Source organism: Pantherophis guttatus, chromosome 2 (assembly GCF_059756535.1).
Source record: "Pantherophis guttatus breed Tessera chromosome 2, ASM5975653v1, whole genome shotgun sequence".
In the NCBI taxonomy this organism is placed as follows: Eukaryota; Metazoa; Chordata; class Lepidosauria; order Squamata; family Colubridae; genus Pantherophis; species Pantherophis guttatus.
Window position 1 is genome coordinate 101,152,664 of NC_142064.1, and position 15,025 is coordinate 101,167,688.

At 41.6% G+C, this 15,025-nt stretch overlaps 1 protein-coding gene and 2 long non-coding RNA genes across 5 annotated transcripts in view; 2 read left to right on the forward strand and 1 right to left on the reverse strand.

The window, feature by feature from the left end:
• Window positions 1-906: 906 nt before the first annotated feature.
• Window positions 907-8,414, reverse strand: LOC148115223 (uncharacterized). Its single transcript, XR_015732333.1, has 3 exons — window positions 8,208-8,414; window positions 7,354-7,441; window positions 907-4,036 (listed from the first exon to the last, which is right to left on the reverse strand). It is a non-coding gene; the product is annotated as an uncharacterized LOC148115223 (long non-coding RNA).
• On the forward strand, window positions 1,712-8,579 carry LOC117661790 (uncharacterized). 2 transcript variants are annotated; one of them, XR_004590118.2, is made up of 3 exons: window positions 2,087-2,179; window positions 3,795-3,955; window positions 6,891-8,579. It is a non-coding gene; the product is annotated as an uncharacterized LOC117661790 (long non-coding RNA). The 2 variants fall into 2 exon arrangements; XR_015732332.1 differs by having other exon boundaries at window positions 1,712-2,179; window positions 3,795-8,579.
• A 5,459-nt stretch (window positions 8,580-14,038) lies between these two features.
• Window positions 14,039-15,025, forward strand: part of LOC117661787 (rap1 GTPase-activating protein 1-like) — a 72,577-nt gene continuing 71,590 nt past the window's right edge. For both annotated transcript variants that reach the window (XM_060690333.2, XM_087886467.1), the window contains exon 1: window positions 14,039-14,198. The gene's annotated coding sequence lies outside the window, so the exon portion shown is untranslated. The remainder of the gene's footprint in view (window positions 14,199-15,025) is intronic.

The window sequence follows — 15,025 nt, forward strand, 5'->3', positions numbered from 1 at the left end:
GAAACTCCACTAAGGAAGGAAAGGCAGAATAGTTGTGCAATACCTATTGATCGATCATATTAAGAGCCCACTGTCTGGAAACAGGGGAGAGGATGCCAAGGGCAAGAGTGATCATGGATAAAAATACGATCAGATGCAGATATGTGCCTTAAATTTTGTTTCCTTCAGAGGTTTCTAATGAAATTGTTCAACACTATTCATCTTCTGTCCAACTACTATTTTTCAGGGCTTTCCTCCCCTGTAATGATTACATTCATGACCTTTTTGGCAAGAAAAGAGTACTGGATCCTGCCACAGTTTTTCTTTTTACAAGTCCTGTTCTTTTTTTATGCAATGCATAGAGAAAACTCATATTGTTACTGTGAAATGTCAGATTCGGAATAATAACTGGTGTTTTTTTAATGGGGATTTGCAGCTAAAAAAGAATTGTTGATGTTTGATATCTCTTTCGTACATTTTGCTTGCTAAGGTGAAGCAAGGGAGAGGCAACTGTGCTCAACCAGAAGCACTTTTGCAGGGGAAACGTCATCCTTTTGAGGAACTGAATGCTGCAGACCCCAACAAGATTTTATCTGGGTGTTTGTTTTCACTCTGTACATTTATGATATCCACAACACACAGCATAATGTGAACTTTGTCTCAATAATCCAATACAACCGCCTGGTTAAATAACATCTTCCAAAAAGGCAATGGTATCAGAATTCCTGTTGTTAGTTGTTTACCAATTTATCCATGCCACGTCTCACAAATTGGCAATGAAGATATCGAAGTGTGTGAATACGGTCTGCCTTTCAGGATCAACCATGAACAATAAAGGACAGTCAAAGACCAAGAAGTCATCGTAGTCTCGCACTTGGTCATACAGCCATGAAAGCCTTGGAAAAGATAGTCAAATGCCATGATATGTTTATGTTGTACATACAAAGATTTATTTATTTATTTATTTTGTCGCATTTCTATGCCGCCAACTCCCAAGGGACTCTGTGCAAGCCATGGTATTCTTCATAGTACCCTACAGAAATGAAAGTTGGACTTTGAAGAAATAGGATAGGAAACTTATTCATGCCTTTGAACTCTGGTGCTGGAGACGTTTGTGAATATCATGGCCAACCAAGAAAACAAATAAATGGATCATTGAATAAATCAACCCCAAGTTCTGACTTGAGACACAGGTTTAAATTACCCTAATTCATGCACAATACTTGAAGCTCCTCTGGAAAAGGCTCTAATTCTGGGAAGGGTGGAAGGAAAGAGAAAAAAAGGATGTCTAGCAGCAAGGTTTGAATCCCAAGTACAGGTCTCCTGCGTGAGCAGGGGGTTGGACTAGATGACCTCCAAGGTCCCTTCCAACTCTGTTACTATTAACATAAGGTGGATGGACTTAGTTACAGTTGTAATGAGTGCACCATTGGGAATCTTGAAATAACAGGTTAGGGCAGGAGTAGGCAACTATGGGAACTTTATGATCTGTGAAATCCCAGAATTCCTGAATGAGAATGGATGACTCAGGAATTTGAAGAGTTTAAGGCCACAGGTCATAAAGTTGCCATAGTTGTCCATCCCGGGGTTAAGGACAGATCAACATGGAGAAAATATGTCTATGTGATCAATAAGGATTGAAAAGGATTTGATGGCACATAATCAAAATGAGCTTTGTGGAGTCCCATTCCACATCATCAAAAGTAGGATCAAGTCGACTGTACTCTGGGAAATTGAGGTACTAAAAATTGGTTTACAAGGTCACAACACTGTTTAGTTGCTCTTCTAGGTGATCTAAGTGATTTAGGCAATTTTAACGGTACAAATAGGAAGCCAATCTGCAGGTGGCACAATATGGGAGAACTAGATTGCTCAAAACGCCTTTTTAAAAAAAAAAAAAAAAAGCAAGCAAACTCGAGCCTAAAAGCAAAACCAACTTTCCAAATAGAGACGGCAGGTGCGGAAGAAGGAAGAGGCTGCAGAATAACAGAGGGAGGGAAAATCCACTCAGTTCCCCTTCTTTTTCTCTAGGGGACCCATGTGCCAGTTCTCCATCATTAATCCATGAAACGTAGTTAACCGAAAATGTGATCCTAGAGGGGCAAGATTAAAAGCAGCCTCAAAGACCGATTGCCCGGGCGGGCTGCTACCCGGTCACCGTCTGCACGGCTGCGTTCCTGAAAGTGGCTTTCTTTGAAAGGTAGGTAATCAAGGAGGCTGCAAAACGTTGAGGTAATGGTATATTTTTGTCCCTGCCGGCAGTCCTTCTGTCCCACTCCCCCACCCGGACCACCCCGCCCCCGCCGGCCTCGCAGACTGCAGTAGATCGTGCGATCCACACTAATCAGCCTCTGCTCTGCTTGCCTTTCTCCGGGAGACGGCGGGTTACGTCATTCCGTAACACAGGCAGCAGCTGTTAAATCAGCGGGATCTGCAGAGCTCCGGCGCTTTTTTTTCTTCCCCCGCCTCCCTCTTATTTCAGGTTTAGGCTCTTTTCCCTGGAGAGAACACGGCTGTGGATTTTGGGGAGTCTGAAATCTTATGGGATGGCCCCTTCGGAACCAGGCATCTTTTTAAAGAACTGGGTTATGATTACAAGCTTTGGACTGCAAAACTCCATCGACGCTTGGCGGCAGTAAAGTGGCCGTTCGGATTTCTGCAGTCTTAAGATCTGGTAACATAACTACGTAGCCAGAAGGACTTGGTTAACTGGCCTCTTTCATTTGCTGCGCTCCTCGCCAGAGACATGGTTTTCCCCCAGGGGCTTTTCCGCACATGTGTTCACAATAGTGCAGTTTGTTAAGATATGTAGCCAAGGATGTTTGTTCCTGCTTACAAATCGAACTCTGAGAAATAGAACTGCAGGGGTTATAAAATTGAAAATCCCAGTCCCTGCTTGCATAAGCAACCTCAAGTGCTTCTAGAGCAGAGGTCTTCAAACTTGGCAGCTTTAAGACTTGTGGACTTCAACTCCCAGAATTCTGGGAGTTGAAGTCCACAAGTCTTAAAGCTGCCAAATTTGAAGACCTCTGTTCTAGAGTAAAGGAGGTTTTCTACTTAACCCTTTAGTTATATGCAGTTCTTCCTTCTTTCTCTCCTTAAGCCTGTGTTTTTATTTTTGCTTTTGTGGCAGGTGATGGTAATGGAGCTAGCAAAATATAGGAGAATAATATATTTCAGTATGATAACATGCCCGCTTTCCCTATAAAATTCCACAAACAGGCAAGGCAAATACAGAGAAAATATTCGTTTGGAATCTTTCCTGTCTTAGAATTTTTAATATTGCTCACATGGGGATCAGAATATGAAACCACCTGCTGGTACTACCTTACCTTTAATATGATGAATGCATCTAAATGCAAATACCAAAGCCCTCTGAAACTTGAATATACCAGCTATTGCAGACACTGGGCTGCTCTTGGTGTGGATGGAAACTATTGTTTGCCAGTTTGCCTATGGCTGTTTACTCAGAAGTAAGGACAACTGGGTTGTTACTCCTAGGCATACATAGGCCTGGTCTGGGGCAGGCAACAGTGTTGGGTTATACATGTTTGTTTTCCAGGCCACTGCATAGCAGTTTGAATTTTAACTATACATATCACCCATTTTATTTTTACCCTTTCCTTCAGCCAAGAAATTACTAGTCACTATGAACAATGCAAAACTGACAGAGTAGGTGTCTTTCTGAAAAAAGGATCTTGAAACTCATTGCTCCGACATCTAGAAATTCCTGTAACCTTTGTTTCCTTGTAAAGAAAGAATATTTGAGATCCCAGGGTTTTAAAAGTGATTGTGATCTTTTTCTTTTGCCTAAGCTCTCTAGGTAGCTCTCAGCAAGCCACAATCTCTTCGCACCAAACCACTGAAGACGTCTTTGAAGATATCAGTTTCCATCCTGGTCTAATAATAGCATTGGAAGCTTGGGCATTTCAATAAGGGAAACTATATAAGAAGAAACACCAAGCTACAGCACCAAGTGAGATAAATTTCAGAAGGAATATGGAAAGGGTAATCACAGGTCACTCCTGTTTTCTGTAGACAGATGCTTATGGCTCACCTGCAACAAGGAAAATATATTCGTGACCTAGAGAAAATTATTGGTTAAGCATTATTGAGAGAATTCTGTAAAGTGCTAAATACACATTTTATAAGCTAAACACTGGAGACCTTATATAGCAATAACACTTACTTATATACCGCTTCATAGTGCTTTACAACCCTCTCTAAGCGGTTTTACAGAGTCAGCATACTGCCCCCAACAATCTGAGTTGACCTTCAACCTGGTGAGATTCGATCTGCTAAACTGCTGGCAGCCAATGATCAGCAGAAGTAGCCTGCAGTATTGCACTCTAACCATTGCGCCACCACGCTCTATATGTATCCCAACTGAATAGCACACAACTGAATTCTCCCATTCTAGGTCCTTTTCCATTGTTTCTACTTGACCCAATCTAATGGGATATGCTCATTAATTAGTAGATACCTGCCATTGAGAATAGTTTAAGAAAGCCTCTTCTAGCTACTATGAAATACATTTCTACCTATTCTTAGAATGAGATTTCAATTAGGTGAAAGAAAGTAACTTCCTTAATTGAGCAAAACAAAATTATATTTTTAAAAAAACTTTCAAACTGCAGAGCTATATTTTCTTAAAATAAGGACGTTACACAGTAAGTGAAGGGGATGCATATTGTATTATATTGCATTCATTTCAAACCTACCTTTTGTTTAGCCTTCCTGTCACAATAAGCTGTGGTGGAAAAGGAGAGCAACTGACAATATGGTAGAAATCAGGAATTATATTCAGTGTTAACCCAAAAGTGCTTTTTCAAGAGGCAACTGGACTTTCTGATTTTTCTTTGAAGACATTTTGCTTCTCATCCAAGAATCTCTGAGAGCTGAAGAAGCTTCTTGGATGAGAAACAAAATGTCTTCAAAGAAAAACCAGAAAGTCCAGTTGCCTTTTGAAAAAGCACCTTTGGGACAACCATGACCTGGATGACTGAGAATCTCCATAGACATGTAGTGTTAACATCTGCTTGCTGAATGACACAGGTGAGCAAAACAGATTCCCCTTTCTTTGAAGTTTCTCGACACAGATATGTTCCAGAGGTCTAGTGGATTGCCTATCAAATAACACTGGCATCAGTAGCTAATACATTCTAAACTCTTGCTCCAGGTAAGTATATTTGGGTAAAAGGACTCCACATTAAATCAGATTTCTTTCCATCTTTTTGCACAGGTATTAAAGCACAAGATTTACAGGGCCCTTCTATAAAAAAGGAGTCTGGAAGTTCCTTTTTTTGGCTAACAATTTATAATAAAGGAAGCAACACTTTCATGAGCTAGAGGAAACATCAAATGGATAGAGTAGCTAGGCCAATGTATGATTTAAATTGGGGTGAAGTTGGGAGGAGGGAGGGGAAGACAGGGTGGCTATGCAGATGCAGGTTACATAAGAGTCAGATTACAAGTGTTTTATCGATTAATAATTGTACAGCAGTGTATTAAAACCTATTGTTGAAATGTTCAGAGGTTAAATGAAACGTTTTGATTTTAAGTGAGTTCAGCAATTTCTTGCTCAGTGGTGCTTTTTCCCAAAACACACATTTTGAAGTCTGCCAGAGAGAGTTCTGGTTAGAATGCTCTGATAATACTTCATCCTTTTTTTGAGTCCTGATGTTAAATTTGTGGTTACTAGTTTTTGTGAAAAAAAAGTTCAATTTCTAATCCAAAGGGAAATTGTTGATAGATGATCACATTAGAACAGGGATGTCAAACTCAATTTTATTGAGGGACGCATCAGGGATGTGTTTGACCTCAGAGAGCTGGGGGGGGTGGCCAGAGTTGGGCGTGGTCATGGTGGGCGTGGTCGGGTGGACATGGCCATGGTGGGTATTTGAGACAGGCTCAAGATGCATTTTTCCTCTTCTTTCTTTCCATAGTTCTTTACTATAACCATTTCCCCATCTCTTCTACCAGGTATTACTGGCAAACATTTATTACTTATTCTTCATATTCCACTAAACTTTTAATTTCTAAATTTATACCCAATTGTTTAATAGTAAATTGCTTTTCCAGGCAGAAAAGTTATTTATACTATTGTATTTTTATTATTCAACTAATAATAAAAAATACAATAGCATAAATAACATGATAATACAAGATCTAACAGCAGAGGTAAATTTCCAGGATAGTAAATGAAATGGCTGTGAATTATAGATAGAGACTTGCTGTTGATACATATGTGAGGGCAAAATAAACATCTGGGTTTGTTGCAGGGTCTAGTTTCCATGTGAACATTACTATCCTGTTTTGACCCCTTGAGAGAATCTGCTTCAGGTTGGGTTGCTGACTGTATGCAAATATGGATCTTCCAGCTAGTGCAATATGGATTGGAGCTTATTAATGATGCATTTGCCTGTGCATCAACTATGAGTTATACTTAACAACCAATCATGTTCTGTTTCTGTGGTACATCTTTTAATAGATCTTCCTACTAAGAGTGCTTTTTCTAAGGAATTCCTTATATCATTCCATTATTTTCTTGGAATGTAAATATTTGGATGTTTTACCGTGCTATATATAGTCCTGCAGAGACATACATACTTGGGAGACTCAATTATACATTGTAGCACTTGCTAAGGACACAGATATTTTTGAATAAAATAAAGTATATCAAGGAGAAAATGTATGTGGTTGCTGAGAATTGACAGTATCTTCATAATAATATTTTATCTTATTCTTAGAGGAGACACAGACTGTAGATGCTTGCATGTAACTGTTGTGGATTTTTCTGTCATTTGGCTCCAGTGCTGAAAATATTGTGCCAGAAAAACAAGAGCATTCGTATGTCAGCAATCACACATTTGTCCTTGACTTTTTCTTTTTCTTTTTTTTTTAACCACAAGGAAGAAGTCATCTCTGCCAGCATAACTGGCTGGCACAGTTACTGCCATCTTCTGGAGATGATCTGGTTTTACAAGCCTCAAGTCTTTGTCATTTCTGGTGAATGGAAAGGAAGTGGGTTAATCACGTTTTGTATCCTCAACAGTGATGGTTGAGGGTGCTTGGAAAAAAGATTTTGTTAAAGTTCAGAGATTAAAGCCAAAAAATGAACACTTATGTAAAAACTCTGAAACCATAATCATATGGCCACCCTCATCAGTCAGAAATAGATTGCTCTTCAATTCTTTTGTACCACTGTAGTCCAAAGATACGAAGGCACATTATTCTCATTGCTGGAGCAATACCCTTCCTTCTGCCAGTTGAAACTGCTGGCTGAATTCTTATGCTGGTAGGAGAGTTCTAGTGCAAAACAAAAGAGAAGGGTCATTGTCACCCTTTTGGGAGGATGGCCACTTACATGCTTACCTGTTATACCTAAAGAGGGCAAGCCACAAGCTGCAGCAACCTAACTTTGGAAGAACAGAGTCTCAGGTTGCCAGTCCTTCACCCGACCCTGGTTGAAGATAGAGAGGAGGTAGATGTAGTCTTCATTAGGAAACAAATTAAGTCCTTGCTTACTGTTTTGTTTTCCTTCCCATTTCTTTTTATCTTTCACCTTCCCCCAAGCACCCTCAAAGAATCAGAGGCACACTAGCTGTGCCTTTTAGATCCTGCCTTGCTCCCATAACACAGATAGCAAACAACACAATAAGAATGAACAGCTCCAGAAACAGATTTCTATATCAGAAGTTTCTGAGTCATAATAGCCATATGTTATTCCTGTACTGTCACTCCTATTTTCTGATGAACCCATTACTGTTGTTATTTTTGCATGCCTAACTCTACCATCCCATCTATGACTGAATAATTCAACAGTCATCACAGTGAACAGTTTTGCTGGAATATTGGCAATTGCAGCATCAAATCAGTCTCAACTGTTGGAAACTTCATGGTTGCATCCATGGAGATTTAAGATAAAATACAAAAATGATTTGCTACTGTCTTTTAATTTTTAAAAATGTCCTAGTTAGTTTAACAGCCCTGCATTTACTGCTGGTCTCCCTTCCAAGTACTAACCACACCACACCTTGAGTTTAGGAGAGTCTGACACGAACAATATGACTATTTCTTTTTTGTAAGTCAAATTCTACTATGCACATGCTTGCATTCCCATGAAATAAGGTATTCTATTCTACGTACTGTTAAGCTTTAAATTGTGTCTTAGAGGTATTTTACATGTAAGAGATTAGAACTGTGCCAATAGAAGAGAATGTATTTACCTCAGGTTTGAACTGTGGAATCCTTGGTGCTGAGACTGGTTCTTGCTTGCAGCATTTTGTTACCTGACTAGGTAACATCTTTAATGCTAGAAGCGAGTGGGGTTTGCTTTCTGTTTATATACAGTAGCTTGTCCTGTCAGTGTTGGTGGAGATATTGTTTTCTCCTTGGTAGGTCCTTGACTAGGCTTTTGTTTACTACTTGTTAGTCTGCAAGAAAACAACCAAGCTCAGTGACACCATGGACTCCACAGATTAGAAATGTTTGTTATATTTTGCCTTTCAGTTTAAATAATAATCAATGTGCCTTACAATATTAAGATTAAAACTTTTGTATCTTTTGTATCTTATCTATTAAAACTTTTCTAACTTTTGTATCTATGTATTTTATTCTGTGCCTGTTCACCGCCCTGAGTCCTTCGGGAGTAGGGCAGTATATAAATTTAATTTAAAAAAATGTATCTGTCTCCCACATGTGTTAGCCACAGAGACAGCAGATCACATGGCTATTGAATTTTTTTTTTAATTTCTCCCAGTTGGGATTCTCCATCAAAGAGAATGGAGGGTAGGACAGAAAGATTTCAGGCACCTATGGCAGCTGTTAAAGGAGAGCTTGTGGGGCAGTTTAATCATTCAGAGACAAATGGAAATGTCAAGATAATCAGCTGAGTGATCAATTACTCCTGAAACAGATCGGAAGCCAGTGAAGCTGTGACAAAAATAAGAATATGCTTCCAAATAAAAGGGGTGCATTCAGGAGAAACATGTTGCTACTACTATATTAAAGTCTCACAATAATTAAATTATAAGCCATCTGAAGCAAAACTTCTCTTTCTCTAAGGACAATGTAGCTGGTAAACCCACAAAAACATAGTTTGCTGGAACTCCTGCTGAGTAAAGCTCAGTTCAGGGTCATTCCTGATCTAAAAATTGGACAGGAAAATATAACCCATTTGACACTTGGTAAAAATCCCTATTGCCAGATCAGCAGTTCCATTAACTAGGAATCTGTTCTCTGAACGGTTGATTTTTGTCCATCAAATTTCCCTGCTTCTGTCTTTAATCACCAGTTCAGAGCCTTGATACCCTTCAACCTGCGGTAGAGATACAGATGGGTCACCAACACACCCCAAATCTTCAGACAACCATTTCAAGTATTTTGATGATGCTATGGGAACCCTGAAGGACACCCTCAATTGCCTCAGCCAATTCCCTAAAGTCCTATTTAGGGCTGCCCTAAAATATTGGTTGTAAGACTATTTGGGATGGCAGCACTGTTTGGAATTGTGGCAGGATTGAAGGAAGTGGAGGGATGTGGGTTTCTCAGAGACACAGCACATACTGTGCAGTTCATGTTGGAAGAATTCCTGAAAAACCAGGTGGAGAAAAGGCCATCGCTGGTCTTCTACTCACTCATGGCCCTGCCTTCCTCCTGCAAAGCCTTGCAAAGCACCAGCAGCTTCCGATGCACTGAAGCCCACAGACCAGTTCTCTAGGGATGCTTCTAGTACGTATCCCACACCTTGCACCCTGTGTCATCATCAGAAAGAAAATGGCAAAAGTTAGCTGCCAGTAGTATGGGGTGGCAGGGGTAAGTGGCAGAGTCAGGACAGCCAAAAGGACAGAGTTGGAGTGGGAGATAAGGATGGCATTGTCCTGGTCTAACACCTGCAACAAGGACCATTGGGACTCTTATCACTAAGCAGTGCAGTCCCATGATATTTTACCTAATGACTGCATCACTTAGTAATGGAAATTCCAACCCCAATTGCCATTTTAAGTTGAGGGCTACCTGTATACATATTCAACAAACAACCAATAATGTACCATAGGAAGATGAGGGTTAGGCATACTCCTTCCATCTTCATGATAGAGCTACAACTTTAGGGGGCTGGGAGTTTGAAATCTACATGCAACCCTCTGCTGGGGTTGCATACCAGCTCAAGATTCACCCTTTCAGCTCCAGCGGTGAGGAGACTGATCCCCTAACTAGCAGACCTGTTGATGCAATACAGGTAGTCTTCAACTTACAACAGTTCACTTAGTGACCATTCAAAGTTACAGTGGCACTGAAAAAAGCGACTTATGACCATTTTTGAGTCATGGTGGCGCAGTGGTTATAGTGCAATACTGCAGGCTACTTCTGCTACCTGCCGGCTGCCTGCAATTTGGCACTTCAAATCTCACCAGGCTCAAGGTTGACTCTGCCTTCCATCCTTCCGAGGTGGGTAAAATGAGGACCCAGATTGTTGGGGGCAATATGCTGACTCTGTAAACCACTTAGAGAGGGCTGTAGAGCACTGTAAAGTGGTATATAATTGCTATTGCTATTTTTCATATGACTGTTGACCATGGTCATGCAATTTACATTTGGATGCTTAACAACTGTTTCATATTTATGATGGTTACAGTGTCCCGGGTCATTTGACCATCTTTTATGACCTCCTGACAAGCAAAGTCAATGGGAACATCAGATTCACTTAACAACTGTGTTACTAATTTAACAACTGCAGTGATTCACTTAAGAAATGTCAGAAGAAAAGTCACAAAATGGGACAAAACTCATTTAACAAATATCTCACTCAGCAACATAAATTCTGGGCTCTATTGTGGTCATAAATTGAGGATTACCTGTAATTCAGTCGATACCGTAGCAGTGGGACAGGAAGTATGGACATGAATTTCCAGCTACTAAAAAACTGAAGCACATTGTGCGGCTGGATAACATGTAGAGGGCTGTGCAGGTGCCAAGTATTTTGAGGTCAGCATCTGAGTTTTTATTGTATTGCCCTATTAAGTCTTGGAGGAACTCAAGCCCATTGCATTTTATATTGAGCTACAGCAGGGCTGTCAAACTCCCGGTCCACAGGTCAGATGTGTCACACACTGGCCACACCCAGTTTAGCGAAGGGCAAAAAAGGCCTGATACGTCACGTGACAACACCGTGGTGCTGTGAGTTTGACACCTCTGAGCTACAGTTTTGCACAGAATCATTTCCATTCTTGTCTACCCCAGGATAGAGACAAGAGAAAGACAGTAGCTATTGCTGTGTTGTCTCTGTTTTTTAGATACTCTTGCAGTCGTTGCTGCTGTTGTGTGGGAGCACAACCAGACAATGATGGAATCCATTTCGACAGAACCGCCTTGAAGAGTCAGTGTTCTAATAAACTGAGCAGAAAAGCAGCCTCACCACATTCTTTAGAATATCTAATGTTGAGCAATAAAACCTAAAGTAATCCATTAAATACCAGATGGAATATTAAGTTATGCAAGAGATGGAACAACTGGAGAGCATTGTTGACCTGCTCAGCGCAGTCTGAAAGAGATCAGCATCTGCTTGAGCTGGGCAAGTTCGCTATTAAGCATAAAGAGCTGGCTGCCTTGGGCAGAAAATTCTGGTAGGTATGACAGAATAAAAACTGAATTTCCATCTTCTTGAGTCAATGTTCCTCTCCCCCAGATTGCCTAATGTTAATCTGAGTTACCTTTTCATCTCACCTAGAGCCCAAGCTGCCAGGCACAAAGCAGTTTAGAAAGGCTACAGACTGAGTAAACATGCTAAGCAGCCCTAACCTGAAAAACAACTTCAAACTAGATGAATGAATTTCAACTCCCAGAATTCTCATTAATGGCCATGATAGCTAACTGGGAGGATTCTGGGACTTGTCTAGCAGATAACATGGGCGTTCTTGCACTGCAGCATTTGTCAGCAAACATGATACGCAATGTGCTGGTCTATTAAACCCAAATTTCCACAAGATGGCAGCCAAGAGATACAATAAACCCTAGAACAGAGGCAAGGGAGCAGCAGTTACCTGAAGGAGGACTGCTTGTGCTATGGGCCCACCCACCAATTCCTAAACTGACCTCAGGCAGCAAAGGAGACTGCTTGTCCTGAGGCAGTGAGGGGTGGGGGGATCTGGCTAATTTCTGTACACGACAAGGGGTTGGTGTGGGGAGAAACTTTTCTCCCAATGGAGCAAAACGTCTTGGATGACCCTCTCTATGCTGATAGTTGCATTTGTTATATCTGGCCCAGAGATTCATACATGGCTTTCTTTTATGTGCATGAAATTCCCTTCAGATATAAGAGCTCAGTTGCACCGCTGAAAAGTTCCTCTAGTTGGCTTTCTATAATACTGTAGGAGAAGCATAATCCAGGCCACAAATTGCTTCTGGCAGTTTCTCTCTGGAAATTAAATATGATCAATAGCAATTGATAGCCAGATGTTGTTTGCTACAAATACATTTCATGAAGAGATGAGTTTGCAGGTATTTCAGTGCAGGAGCCAGACCAGATCTGAACATTAGATAGATTAGATAGGTGCTTAAGCCTATCTGTGATCACACCAGAAGAGACCAATTTAAGGAGTAAAGAAAGACGAATTCTTCCACTTGAGCAAGGCAAAAAGAGGAGAAAGGGCTACTGAAATGCAGAGCCACAGAAGGAAGAAGCCCCCTCTATCAATGTGCTTCTTGGGATCCTTAAAACAAACCCCATCCCCAGAGAACATCTGAAATCATAAAACCAAATCTGCTGCTATCAAGTCTCACTTGGTCCCTAAATTCCCTTTCTCCCCCAATTCTGAAGTTACCTACTCCTTTGCTATTTAATAGAAGCTATGATTAATTTCAGATGGTGACTTCAGAATGAATTATGGAAGTTCCTGAAAAGAGAGGGGAATTTGCATTTGCTAAAAGGAGGAAGATAGCAGGTGAACTTACTTGAGGATATTCCCCAAAGATTGTGAGTGGGAATGATCAATACTTTTGAGACACAGATGGGCTTATACATTGTTCTGAGTAAAAATGGGATGGCCTTTGATTTAGTGGATGTGCAAACCCAGCCCATTATGGTTTGCATCACAGTACCTAGTTCAGCATTTTGTGTGAAACTTACTACAAAAAACATGGTTAAAACAATCACAGCCTAACACAGCACACAGACTTAGCCAATGTTTGTTTTTCTCTCCATGATAAGAGCTCAGGCCAGCCGAAGTCCCATCCCAAACCATGAAATTTCCCAGCATAAATTGAACCACTTTTTTTCTAGATTATTTTTTACAGTAACAGGAATTAATCTGCATGTGAATTGAAACTTCTCTCTCCCATCCACTTTGAAAAAGGGGAAATGAACAGAAAATCTTTAATGAAACCAAACACTGAGATATTGATCACCACTTCTCCTCCTCACTGAAGATTTCTATTTAGCTTCCTGCTTCTACAGGGACAGGTTGCTATTTGCAAGCTTGGAAAATGTACAGCCAAGGTCACACAAGACTTTGGGTTCTCGTGTTTCACTGTGTGGTTTAGCAATAGAAAAAACCACGGGACTTTCTCCAAAGATGGTGAACTGGTGGAATCTGGCTTCAAGGAAGCACAGACAGGATCAGACTGACTAGACACCCCTGCTGATTGTCTGGACTGAGACTAACTATATTAGACAGCTTTTGCTTTCTTCACCACCATCTCATACACACGTTAAAGTAAAAAAAAAAATACCCCAAATCCTACTCAGATTGGGCCGCCGTTCAGACATCACGAGCCTGATTTTGAGAGAGTTCAAGACATTAATTCAAAACCAGCATAATTGCTAGTTCGGGGGAAACAGAAAACTGCCCTGGCTGTTGTCACTGGCCCCAGATTATCGCCGCGTCCCTCATCTCCTTCCTGGGGAGCAGAATCGGGAGGGGGCTCTGAGCCGCATCTCCTCGAGAGGGCACAGCCAACCAGCCCGCCCTCCCGGTGTCCCCGCGCCCCTTTCCCTTTCTCCGCCAAATCGCCCTCAGCCGAAGAGCGGCTGCCGTCTGCAGGTGGAGTCGCGGCAGCGGAAGGGGAGGAGAAAAGGACGCCGCAACCTACTTGAATAATTGATAGGCTGGGCTGCGAAGGGGAGAGCTAGCAAATGCGGAGGAGCAGCCGGGCGCCGGGCTCCCTGCGTCGTTGCCGCCGTCCGCTTGCCTGCTCGCCGGCGATGAGAGAATTGCGCGCAGGTAGGGGAGCTCGGCCGCCGCGTGGCGCCTCTCCTGCCAGGCTAATTAAGGAGGCGCGGGAAAAGGGAAGGAGGCATGGAGGAGGAGGAGGAGAGGAGGAGGAGGAGGGAGAGCCGGCTATGACTCTTAACCGTGACAGAGAAGTCGAGCCTCCATCTTCAGAAGCAGTGTACCCCTTCGTGACCATTTAATGAGAAGGGCTGAGACATTCGGACTCCTCTCTAAAAAATAAATAAATAAATAAATGAGTGACTGAATACCTGGACTGAGAGATGGGCTGGGCTGAGTACTAAGTTGAGCGCAAATCACATCCCTCCCCAGGTGGAGTTGGTAGAGGGGAAGGGGAAGGAGGAGAGAGAGGTGGTTCAGAAGAGTTACCACTTCTCCCATACCCTTTCTTCTGGGGCAGTTTAAAACATTGCAGGCAGAAAATGCTGCAAGAGTTGGTCCTTGGGACTGCAACTTGATGCCCCTCTTGAACTGCTGCCTGTCATTGCTATTGTTGAAGGGACAGTATTAGAAGAAACGGCGCAGGCATCTCTGCGATCCTTGGCTAATAAAAGATCTTGATTTCTGGCACCAATAATTATGATCTTTGTATGTGCAGGAACGCAGTAGTGTTTAGATCCAGCATATGCTTTCATTGGTAAGGCTTATCTGTGAAATATAACAAGGATTTTGTTGTTAAGAATATTGCTGACCAGGTATAAAATAAGAGAGGAATTTATATTTAGGCAAAAACTATCCCAAAACTCATCAGCCTGACAAGAAATGCAATTCAGGATTGCTTGCTATTTGTGTCTGTGCCTACTAGTCAGCTGCATTGG